The sequence below is a fragment of the Cupressus sempervirens genome, chromosome 3 (genome assembly GCF_028749045.1).
Source record: "Cupressus sempervirens isolate cs-2001-9-10 chromosome 3, ASM2874904v1, whole genome shotgun sequence".
Taxonomy (NCBI): Eukaryota; Viridiplantae; Streptophyta; class Pinopsida; order Cupressales; family Cupressaceae; genus Cupressus; species Cupressus sempervirens.
In genome coordinates, this window is record NC_143120.1 from 1086702329 (window position 1) to 1086715940 (window position 13612).

At 33.7% G+C, this 13612-nt stretch overlaps 1 pseudogene; it reads left to right on the forward strand.

Annotated features, from left to right (window-relative positions):
* The first annotated feature begins 1381 nt into the window (after nucleotides 1–1381).
* On the forward strand, nucleotides 1382–9702 carry LOC149570553 (potassium channel KAT1-like; annotated as a pseudogene).
* Nucleotides 9703–13612: the final 3910 nt, after the last annotated feature.

Sequence of the window (13612 nt, forward strand, 5' to 3'; positions counted from 1 at the left end):
TGTGTTCTTACAGGATTTTTTGAGACCTTACCAAGTTGTTAGAAATGATGAGGGTACTAGCACAATTCCTTTAGGCATGTGATTTCCATTTTCAACCATCACAAGGGACATCATCAAAATCACCACATACCTTGCTTCTCTATTATAGTCCATTAATAGTAGAAATTGCACCATTATTTTCTTCATGATTATTATTGACAGTTTTAGAAGAAAGGTGAAGTATATTACTATTGTTTGAGTAGTGGTTTTTCCTCCTCCAAGTGTGTCATGTTTTTGCAATCTATATTTTAAAACAATTACATATTTTATATATGAATTTTTTTAGGTCATGATGAAGTGCATACACCTCCTTTGATGAGGTTGGCCACCATTTTTAGATTTTTGAGTGTGGGATCAACAATAAGGAGCATGCAAACATCCACATCTAATTGTGCTTAAGCTGGTAAATCCTTATTTTTCTATATTTTGTTATGTGTTAATTATGATTTTATATGTACTTTCTTGGGTTCATTTGAGCATAATCATTGATTAACTTTGTGCAATGATAGATACACCTTCTCATGATAAATCAAAGACCAATACTAGTGATAATTTATCATCATTTCCTAGATCATCCTATGTTACTAGTATTGGATCATTGCAAGCATCATTATTGTTAGCTGAGAAAGATATGATTCCCTTAAAAGTGCCTAAGCTTTTAGATTCTTTAAAATTGTTATTATTTAGAGTGTAATTGTAGTTTACTTATTCATAACTTGTTTTGGAATAATGATCCCATGATTTTTTTGCAAGAAGTGATTTTTTTTATGAAATTCTTTATGACATAGTTGTTGAGTTGTAATTTTGCACGATGCTTAATGGTAGGAATCCATTTGAACTCCTCTCTTGAAAAGCTAATTTAGGATCAACTCCAAGGTTCCAAGCTATCTTGTGACCTACTAGAATCTGGTTAGTTGAAGATAAATGCATTTATTCACAAAGAGGCCTTTGCTGGTTTGTACCAATTTTAGATAAGATCACTAGTAGATTTGACCCCATTTTTAGACCAAAATTTTTGACCATCTATTCAAATGGGTCAAATTGGTCGGACTAGGCAAAGAAAAATGTCATTTTTAAAAAATCGATGCCCGTGTTGGTCAAAATTTCGACCAACACGGGCTTCATTATCTTAAAATGAAAATTTTTCTATTTCGTGCCCTGATTCATTGTTACAACAAAAAGACTTGTATTCTTATTTCTGCTTCCATGGCGTAGATTGAAATGGTATCCGCGAACAAAATCTGCACCCTCCCTGTATGGATCATATAGGATGTTGAAGAAAAATAGTGTTGAAGGGAAAAGCAAGTTCTTTATGTGCTTATTTATGCTTATTTCTGCTTCCATGGCGCAGACTAAAAGGGTATGTGTCATCTAGGGTTCATCCTTGCTGAATCTCGAATAGTTTGTGCTTTGTATGGCTGAATCATCAGGCAATGATGGAATTGTGGGAGGAATCAAAGAAAGAAATGGGAGTTCGAATGAAAACTTCAGCTAAAGAGCATACTTCTGTTAAACCAACTTATAAAGTAGTGTTTATAGAGCAAGTATCGACCATACCAAAGTCAGAAAGATTTGAAGGAGAGCTGTGCATTAAGCAAGTAGGTAATGGAGGAGATAGCAGTTGACATGCTAACGCCAATGGACATCGAGTAGGAGCTGGAGCTGGAGACACAAATATCTACCCTGACAATAGAAAGCATGGTGAAGGTAAAGTCTTGTCAAAAAGTATGACGCCCACCCTTTCTTCAATCCTTATAATCTTTCTTCCTTAGACCATATTTGTTCTATAATTATGATTATGAGGGTTTACAAACACATTATAGGCATATGTATCTCTACCCAATTATACATAATAGTTACAAACTAATTGATTATCAAATAATATCTAGGCAGTGATAATACCACAAGAGTTGATATAAGAATAATATATGTTGTAAATGACAGCTTGAAACAAGAGGGGGATGTATATGTTTGTACCAGGTATGTCTTGATTGTCTTTGTTCAGAGTTCAATTAAATATTGCTGCTGAAGAGTTTTGATTGTGCTCCTTTATATGGTTGTATAAACTTTTTGTTAAAACTTAAAATGCCTATTTTTTTCTGCTGTATGTATATCTTCCTTATTTCCCCCTTTCATCCTCCCTGTTCTTGAATGGTGAGCTATATATATTTATGTGGAGGACTTAAGGTTACTAACCCCTGTTGTAATCAATGTCTCTTTTGAAGAGACATGTCTCTTTTCCTAAATAATTGCTAACCGTTATGAATGCAAGTAGTCATATTAATATTCCTCAAGACCATTGATATCTTAAAATATTTTAATTACTTGCCTTAATGCTGTTGTTTTCTCAATTAATTATTGGCAATTAGAAAAGAATATGGCTTCTTGCATCCTAATCGTATATCATTGCTGGTATCATTACGGTCTCATGACACTTGGGCCTTAGTAAAAAAAATGAATCTTTTTTAATTCAATGGATAAAATGGACATTTAGAATGTGATTGCATTAATTTCAAGCTATTAACCCTAATTTAATTTTAAGAAGTAATTTAATTCCATTCTTTTTGATGAGAGATGGGTTTGTGTGAATCACTACTAATGAAACATGGGTAAATGAGTTTGACTCAAAAATTACACAGATGAATCCTTATAGCAATATCACAATTTGAGTTGCTGTGGAAAATATCTTCTACTTAGTATTTTAATTTTTATTACTTAGATTTAACTACTGAATATTTGTGGTTTACATTCTTTGTTAGGACAACAATGATGATGGTGATTTATGCTTTGAAACTTGTGATATGTGCAGGTAGGTGTGGAAGATGGGTGTGATAAGTTAGTTGGAAATCTTCTCTACATGGTTCATCACATCACTCAATTTTCACAGAAAAAGTTTTCTATTTCGTGCCCTAATTCATTGTTATGGTGGAAAGACTTGTATGCTTATTTTTTCTTCCATGGCGCAGACTGAAATGGTATCCGCAAACAAAATCTGCACCCTTCCTGTATGGATCGTACAGGATATTGAAGAAAAATGGCATTGAAGGGCAAAGCAAGTTCTTTATGTGCTTATTTATGCTTATTTCTACTTCCATGGCTTAGACTGAAAGGGTATCCCCGAACAAAATCTGCACCCTCCCTATATGGATCGTACAGGGTATTGAAGAAAAATGACGTTGAAGGGCAAAGCAAGTTCTTTATGTGCTGCTCCAGTGCATTGATGTCCTTCCTAGATAGATCTTTAGCAACCTATAGCACAAAGGGGATTGAAACAACATCGTCAAATCGAGAATAAATAAAAATGCAAGGGAATGGCATAAATAACAAAGTGAATGCTCCTATACTTTTTCATCATCTTAAGTCCTCCATTTTGGAAGTTCTATGTCTCTTACATATTTTGTTCTATGTAACTTTTAACCTTTGTGCCTTCTACATCTGCTATATAAGCTTTCATTGTCAATCTTTTATTAGATACTATGATCTTTATGTTTATTATTGTGAACTTCATTCAGTCATGTTGCACTCTTACCTTCGAGTAACCCATTGTTCTTTTCATTTCATGAACTCTATCTAGTCACGGTTCACATTTTTTATTACACATGGATAGCAAACTATCATTGATTTTCTATTTCATCATTATTAGGAAGACTAGGTTGTGCAGTCAATAATGATTGGGTTTTTTTTTTTTGTAGGGTGCAATTTAGTCTAATGATTCTAATGTTCAAGAGAAGCTTCTCGGATACCCATTGGATGATTCTAAAATATTGGAGCTTGTTACTCGATAAATTCATGGAGTAGTTACAAACATTTTTCTTTTTCTTTTCTTTTTTGGCATTTCTTAGCTCATGCTTTTGACTACTTGTTATGTAACTTTAGTTAATGCAACACAAATCCTAATACATGCTAAAACTATCAGAAGAATTATATATCTAGTGGATTATTACTATGCATCTCATACACTATTTAGTATTACATTAAAAAAATTCATATTCTTTTAGGTTGTTCAAGATTTTTTCATTTAGTTATATTTTAAAATGGAAATTTTGAGTTTTTTTAATATATTTTTTAAATATGAAATAGTCATTTCCTATATCTTGTACTAAACTTTTACCTTATCCCAAATTGTGTCCCAATCTCCAAAATTGAGAGAGCTTTTCATACCCAATCCCCTAGGTTCTCTACTAATTGAATGAAAGATACTTCTACCCTTCAAACAATTGAATTAAACCCTTTGATTTCTCAATAAGAGTGGCTCCCAGTTGAGGCCTATCTATTTCAAAGAGTAGTTGGGATTGCTAAGTAGTTGTAAGCTGTTACTGAATGGTGTGTTGGATACCACTGAATCTTCTTTTGTCTGTACAAATTTTTTTATGTTTCACAAGTTTTCTAACTGTTATCCATTAGGATAGTGATTAACCATAGCCACCATTCCATCATTTTAACTAAGTAAATTGATTAACTTGGCCCTAGCTTTATGTTTTGTGCCTATCATCCATAGTGCAACAACAAGAAACTTGCTAAAAGATCTTATTTTGGCACAAAAGGAAACTTGGTTTGAAACTTTGACGTATACCTGTGCACTATTCCAAAGATCTTATTTTAGTACAAGAACAAGGAATGTTAGCATAAGTTGTAGAATCTATGTCTACACATTTCAGTTTCATTTTACTAAATGTTTATAGATCCCTTCATCTAATCCATTTCATACATATCTTGTAATCATTGCATTCCATGAGAAGACATCATGTAAGTTCTTATATTGAAAATTGTAACTCTTCCCACTATTAAGTCCATAGTGTTCAAAATACAATCTCTGTTGAAAAATTAGATTCCTTTGGACTACATGGTTTTGTTAGATCTAGATACACTCATCTACTTAATCAAGTTAAATGAAATCCTCCTAGAGATAACAAGACAGTTACTGACCTTTTACTTTAGTTTCAAATAATTCCCATTGTGTATGATTTTAAGATGGCTTAGAGTTGCCAAAAGCGTTTAACTGCACTACTACATTTGATCTCATTTTTCTACCAAAATTTTTGACCATCAATTAAAAAGGTTTAGATTGGTCGGATTGTAGAAGGAAATTTTTCTCTCTTTTTAAAATCTAACCCGTGTTGGTCGAAATTTCAACCAACACCAACATGTTGGTCGAAATTTCGAACAATACAGGCTTTAAATTTAAAATAAAAAATCATTTGACTGAGCACGCGAAGGAGCTGGAGGATGGTTAAGGGTTTAAGTTTTAATTTGCGAATGGATTCCCTAAAATTTGCCAGTTAAAGTTTTGGTGAAGAGGCAGCATTTATTCATATCCACATTGCAGAGGGGTAGAAATTGATGCAAATGTTGCAGAGGAAAGCACAGCAACAACAACAACGCATAGAAGGTTTGTTAAATGGCTCTGCTAATGGGTTGGTCAGTAATGATCCTCTCCTCTGGTAGAACCCAGGGATAGAAAATTCCATTGCAACAAAAATGTATGAGGAATGACTAAAGCTACCTCATCCGAGAGATTCCATGGATGATGGATCCCATAAGGTGTTTGATTAGTTTATGCACCCATTTGAATACTTATCAAACTAGTGCATAGTATGAACAATGGTACTAATTTAAACACATAAAATGTGTGACTTCATTTTGTAAATCATCATTAAAAGATAGTTGTATGGTTGCTGGTACATTGATTTCACAGAGATTTGGAGATAATGTTGGTCAGTTATTGTATGCAAACCAAACAACAATGCTAAAGGCAGAAAAGATGCCTGGGCAGCCTTCAGGGTATATAAATTCTCAGCACAAATTCCTATGTCAAACTTACACTAATTCATGTATTTACAACTAGAAAGTGTGAATTGAATTTTAGTATTTGGTTCTAGTATAATGGTTTTTCATTTGAGCTGAAACTTTTGCTTGATGATTAAACATTTGGATTAGAGTTTTCTTTCCAAATTGTATTTCTCACCATGTATATATGCCCTTAGTTCCTTGTTATTTTGCATGTTTCATGTATAGACAATTTTTACATAGCACTGGAGGTAAAATGTCCGCTGCTCTCCAGCAGGTCCAAGTGCATAATCAACAGCTACCCGTAGCCCCACAGGTGTGTAAATTTTTTTCTTGTTCAATTCTATTAACTTTTATATATAATTATATAATCAGGCCCTTTTGTAAGGATACTGATGTATTGGAGGATATACAATGTCATGGGACATCAAAACTGAGATGAATGCAGTACTTGGTCAGAGATCTGGTACCTTAGAAGCTTCATTGTTTGGGGTACCAAGAGCGGGTCACTCAAAAACAAGCTTGCTAAGCCCAAGTTTGATTTCTTTCAAATTTAGATCCAAAAAACAAGTTCAACAATCTTTTAAAATGACTATCTAAGAAAGGTTTGGTTTGAGAGTGTTGAGGGTAGCCTCGCTTTGAGGCTGCCCCTACATATTTTCACTGCTACATTTAACCTCATTTTTTGACTAAAATTTGCGACCATCAACTAAATAAATTTAGGGTGGTCAAAATGTAAAGGCAAAAATTTCTTTTTTTTTTACATATAAGACCCGTGTTGGTCAAAATTTCAACCAACACAGGGCTTATACATCCACAAAGGAAAAAACTATTTGTCGTTTTAGGTCTTTCTCACACCCAGTTTCATTTCAGGTTTTCTCTAAATTTTTGCATGGTTTTTGCAGAGGGTAGGGCTGGTCTTCAAAGCGAATCTGCCCCCTACTATGGCTACAAGAAAATGTGGGCTGGTCTTGAAAGCAAATCTGCACCCTGCACCCTGGTCGAGCTTCTTCTGGAAAATGTGGGCTCTCTTTCCTATCTACTCAATCCTCATCATGAAGTTTATGGCATTCGAGGAGGGTCAGTGCACTATTTTCTAGGTATTTCATTATCTTCATACCCATAGTTAGAATATAGAATATACAGTTGCACATTCTTTCCCTTTCTATAGAATTGCACTTAATTGGAGATTTAACTGCAATGTTTTTCTGAGATCAAGTTTTTAAGTCGATTGTATCTTAAAAATATGAGAGCTTTTTTAAACAGTTCGTAATAATTTGTTCATATTATTTCTATAATAGATCATAGAATATAATAGATCTTATACAATTGAATTCAGAAGTGTATGATTATTACAATTAGATCTCTCCAGTGAACCGTCATCAGAAAAAGGATGTGTCAGATATTTATTTTATTAACCATGGATTAAGTAACTACACGCCTGAACGTAATCAATCTACCTAATTGTTTTCAAAAGAATCTTGTAATTAGTTCCATCTTTTCTTGTTAAGATAAAAAACTTGCTGCAGTAATCTCCTAAATCAGAAACAGAATTCAAGTCTATTAAGGCATTAGCTATTAATTGGAAAGGTTTTGAATAACTAAAAGTTCACCTGAAGATCATTGCAAAAAACTTAGGAAAATTCTTTGCTGAGATGTAGGTTAGAGAAAGATGTGCACTTGAATTACTTCTGGATAAGATGCATAAAGCTTATTTGTGTAAGGAGTCAATACATCTCTATGATTGATATTTGATTTCTTGATTCTGTTGCATCTTAAACAAGGATGATTATAAGGGATTGTGATGGTCCAGGTGACTCTTTTTGCTGTCCATTGTGGTGGGTGTTTCTACTACCTACTGGCACGACGGTATCCTGACCCCAAAAGCTCCTGGATTGGTAATACATACCCAAACTTCAAGAAGGAAAGCCTCTGGACTGCATATGTCTCCTCCATGTATTGGTCTATAACAACCTTAAGCACTATTGGGTATGGAGATCTCCATGCTAAGAACACTAGAGAAATGGTTTTCACTATAGCATACATGCTCTTCAATCTTGGGTTACAAGCCTACTTGATAGGCAATATGACCAATCTTGGTGTCCATGGCACTCGAAGAACATTTAACTTTGTAAGTATATGCAGTAATAGTATTAATTAGGATGCATATTAATAACCTAGTATATTGCTTTTCTATGTAATTGCTGATGGAGTGCTATGTTAGATGGGGTATAGAGAGATGCAGCAAATGCTGCCTCAGATTTCTGTGATAGAAACAGATTGCCACATACACTAAAAGAAAAAATTCTTGGACATATGAGGCTCAAGTTCAAAACGGAAGCTTTGTAGCAGCAAACTATAGCAAGCCTTCCCAGGGCAATTCAGTCTACCATAGCTCAACATTTGTTTTACTCAACAACGCAGAAAGTCTATCTCTTTCATGGAGTTTCAGATGATTTCATTACTCAGATGGTAAATTAATCACGTTTTGCTAAAAATTTGTTAGTGTGGGTTTAGAGATTTTCACAATCTATGTTTATATCATTTAATTGTTTTAGAATTTAGTTTGTGTAATTTTTTATATCAACATTTCAGATTACATTCTATGATCTATTAATCAGAATGCTAAAAGAATGAAAGAATATGTAAGATTATAAGATTGTAAGGTTTACAAATAACAATCATTTGCTTTGCCTCATAAATGGATTAATGATTACCTCTTATACCAATTTAATTTGAACTATTCTCTATAAGGGAAGAGATCTAATAGCCATCTAGGTTAATTTTGAGCACTTAGATCTCCTAAGTTGTAAGTTGAATTGTGTTGATTTTTCTAATGTAGCTTTGTAGGTGAGTCAAGAGTTTAAAGCTAAGGTTTTATGTTTGGGATATCTTAGAAGCAATGGAGTGCGAAGTCATTGAAAAGTGTCATTTTAAAACACTCATCCATATTCCAATAGCCCTTCACCAAAAAAAAGTACTTTTGGCACAACTGGACCAATCAGCAACCAAGAAAGATAAAAAATGATCAACTATTAGTACGTGTGTGATCGACTATTAGTACATGTATTATTAGCTATTAATATATATGTTATCAATTTTTGGAACTTTTTAAAAGTGAAAATTAGGAAGTATTTATCACAAAACCCTCCTCATGATAAATGACCCCGTGGTGGCTACTAGATCTCTTCCCCTATTTTTTTTTTGAGATTTGAAATGAATTTTATATCGTTACTATTCTCAATTTCTTGTATCTTTTTCGCTTGTGGGTATTTGCGTACTAGTCATATTGAAGTTATGTAAAGTTGTAAGCATTTATCGCTATGTGCATTCCTCTTTATAGGTGATGGAGATGGTGGCAGAGTACATTCCTCCTAGAGAAGATGTAATTCTCCAGAATGACATCCCTTCTAAGCTATATATAGTTGTTTCTAGAGCAGCTATAAGTTACATTCTCGCAATCTTGGATTCCTTTTCCATATCTATCATGATTCCTACTTTGACACTATTTGGTATGATTCCTACTCTGACACTATTTAGTTTATTCAATGAAAACATTTTTTTAAACCATGAAGCTGCATTCTTTAGGCATATTGAGAGAAGCAATAACAAACCCTCTCTTACAAGATGGTGAAGATAATTTTTACATTCTCTCATTTTCAACAGCATCTGAAGTAGCTTAAAGGAACAAATTTAGAACATTTGCCATCCGAAATACAGGTTGCTTATACAGAAAGTGATGCAAAGTCTCCATTGCCAATAGGCCTTAACTATACAGCTTCAAAAGGGAATGTTCAATTCATGGAAGAACTTCTGAAAAGAGGATCCAAATCTAAAGATGTAGATTATAATGGCTTCACTTCTCTAGTTAGTTAAATTATTTATTACTCTTATTATCAATGGGCCAATGTTTTTGATCTTATGAACTGATATTTTGGAAAAAATCATATTAATAGGTTGAATCCCCTTGTAAAAGCTTTCTTCCTATAAAATTCTTATTAACGAATAGAGTAGCCTTAGAGTACAAACCTAAACTAAATTCCATAAAGTATAACAGTCCCCAATTAGCAGCCATACTAATCATTTGCATTGTAACTAATTCGTTCCAGAATAAGCATATTGAAAAACTGGATGATTTTCACCATTCATTGTTTGGCATGTTTGAATGGGAGATGAGCATTAATTCTGCAATAGGGGATCTGAAAATTAACTCAATCTCCAACTCTTTTTATCCTCAATCAGTTGCAAGTCCACCCAAAAGAGTAACAATACACTTATCTCATCCAAGCACTCAGAAATTAGATATATTACATGGAAAATTGATTTTTTTGCCTTCATCACTAGAGGAACTATTGCAAATAGCAGGTAGATTCTAGCAATTTGGCATTATATTTTGATTTCTTAGATGTGTTCGTTTACAATGCTTAAACACAAGAGCCATTTGGACATTTGGTTTCTCTATCATTCTTCCATTCAAAACACAAGAGCTGACCCTACTATGTGCCTCATACATATTGCAACATAATGCACCTTCCACCTCTACAAAATGCATACTTATTACCTGCACATTATACATACTCATCACCACTACAACAAAAATTAGAACTCCCATTGCCTTCGACATCTTTTCTTTCAAGAATATACTGCAAATTGCAATTGATGATTCAATCCATTTGATTCTCTCCCTTTTATAGTTTTAGAAGCCCATGAGTTGGCACTTGATGATGTCAACATGGACAGTGGTGACTGTTATAGTGGACATTAATGATTTTATCTTCTATAAGAAAGTGACAATAAATCTTGCTCCCTAAAAGGAAAACATGGAAATTGTGATTGGTATTTATAAAATGCATAAATTGGTTAATAGAGGGCACAGACTATTTACCGTAGAATTCAGCATTAAAGAATTTTGATCTTCTTTGGAGAATAGAAATCTATTCTTAGAAAATTCAAACAGTCTTGATCCTCATTGGAGAACAGAAATCTATTCTCAGAAAATTCATTTGGTTGAATGTGTTTAATGAGTGCTTGTTGTAACAACCATATAACTTAATAGAATTTGTTTGTTTTGAGAGATTATAGGATCAGAGCTTATTATTTTTCCTCTTGGCAGGTAGACTCTAAATTCATGAATCTTTATCCATAAAACTGGTTAGTTTAGTGGCTCTCCTGATTGAAACAAATCTTAGGTTTGGAGGTAGTCCTAAACTAACTCCAGTTTAATAATATTAATATGTTGTCAAAAATAGAAATTAACAATTGACGTGGGATGCACTGCTTATATGACCTCTAAAGCCGCTATGGAGATAACAACCAAGATTTTGACGGACTACTTATGTGACCTCTAATGTGGTTGTGGGGATGATGACCAAGATTTTGGTGAAGAAATTGAGAGGCACCAAAAATTACAGCCAACTATGTCCAGAGTCAACCAATATTCTCCTTCTAGTCAGCTTAATCATTTCTGTATAATAAAGTTTCTTGTCTGTTCATTTACTCTTTTATTTTTGATTAATAACTTACTCATTAAAAATTATGCAGATCTTTCACCTCCACATTTTAGCCCTCTTGTGATCTGTCTCTTGCAAAAGTGCCTTCGAGTTGTTGAGTCAAGTTCCAAAAGTTAGAAGCTTGCCCACTGGACAATGATTTCATTCTATGTAGCCAGTGTGATGAACTTTCTTTTGCAGGCTTAGGTGTGTATCTATTCTTCCTCATATAGTTCATTCTGAGTTTGAAGTCAGATCCTTATGTTGACAAGTGGATATTTCCTCTCATAGGCTAATTCAAGGTCATTATCTTTCATAATTGTGACTACTTTGCTTCCAAAAATCAATCAAGTATATCAATCTGATCATGGTTCAGAATATTTTCTTTGTGAATGGAGTCCATTGAGAAGTTTGCTTCATTTTTCCCAAGGCATATTATCCAAAGAGCAAGTGAGATCCAGTTTGGAATCAATAGATACTCACTTTTTGGGAAAAGGCAATCCTATTGTTCAATGATCTCTTTCCCAAGTGTTGTCACTTGTAGAGAATATAGATTGTGAGAGGAAATCTGGTGCAGCAACTGCATTTGCATCCTCCATAATATCTGCAATGCTAGAGGAAATAGTGGAAAACTTTCCTTCCCTTGTCACATTATGCCATAAAGTGTTTGGAAAGAACTTTTCTATCTTGTTGGCTTTGTTATGTGCACACAGAGATCTTTTTGGTAGAATTGCTGAGGCCTAGGATGATTATTTCTTATTGGGTCTGAAGCTTGCCAAATATTTTTATCAGACAAGTAGAGATAATGGTAATCTCCAAGTACATCATGTTGATAAGCAAGACTCTTCTTTGGATGATGGGTTCAAATTTTATCAAATGAGATATAAAAGTACAGAGAAGCAGTCACTCTCTATTTCCATGGGTGGTGGATGTTCTAATGATTCGGCTACTGTAGCTTTTGTTTCTTTTATCCAATCCATACCATTCTCTATTTTGTTTATGTTAAGTGCAAATTGTTATCAATCAAAGCTTTTGAGCTTCGTGTACATGAAAGCCATTCTAGAGGCAAAATTATGTCAAGTTTCTTTTGATTACAATAACATGCTACAGTTGATTTTGCATTGGATTTTACAATTCGAATCATCATCGAGCGAAGAGGCAGACTCAAAAGAGAAACTAGAAATTTGCTTTTCTCTCTTAAGGCATCTTCTGATTCATGCTATAGAGGGATTCTGGAGTGATTATTGTATGGATAGACTTGATGCTAGTTTGGATATGATGTCTATTGAAGAAATTATTTGCACAGTTCTAGGTCATCCTGTAATAAACATGTTTATGCATAAATGGATGTGTTGTTCGGTTTCAAAGAATACCAAAGGCTTAGAGAATTGTGATACAGAGCATGAGGACTTGCATTGTGATCAATGGCAGACAAAAATTGATCAACCAAATTGGAAGATATTTCTAGGTCTATGCAAGGATAAGTTTCATGTATTTGATAATGGCATACTCAATTTATTGATGACCCTGATGGAGTTTGTGTCTTCCTAGTGTAAAATCAATTGAGGTCACACCTTAAATCAGTGGGAGTCATATTGCAAATCCATTATAACATCTTCCAAACCTCTCATTATGTAGTCATTTGCAGTATTTAAAATCAAAATTTCTAAAAGAATGAAAGGAAATTCTTACGAAATATCTCCTTTACCTTCATTTTATGTGCTTTTTGCGTTAAGTCCATTTGTATCCCCTTTCAGTTTACTTGAATTAGTGCATTGGTTATTTTTCAATGACATCTATGAGCATAAGGAAAATGAAACCTCTGTTCCACACCCAAATATCTCTTATTTGGATATTGGACTATATTTTGGGACTGTAGCTTTTGATATGTTCCATGCTTATTTGAATCAGGCTACTAGAGATGCTTTCATTCAGAAGTACTTTTGGTATTTGGAAGGTCAAAATATTGATCAAAATTTAGTTAAGGAAGTTTATGTAATTTTAATTCTATATGCCAAAATGATTTTTTTTCGTTAATTGTAATTTTAATTCTATGAACCTCCTCTTCTTTTCCCTTCAAGATCTTGTGTCTTACTGTCTGATGTTTCTAAATAGTGGGCATATTCTTATGTATCTTTCCTATGTTTGTGGCAGCAGTAACACTATAAACAGAAAAATTGTCATTGATTTTGGAGCTGTAGTTTTATTTTAGACTTGAAAAACCTCTTCATCTAGAAGTAGAACATCCCTGATCCAAACTTGGCAGAAAGTGTATGTTTCATTTTACACGTGTTCTA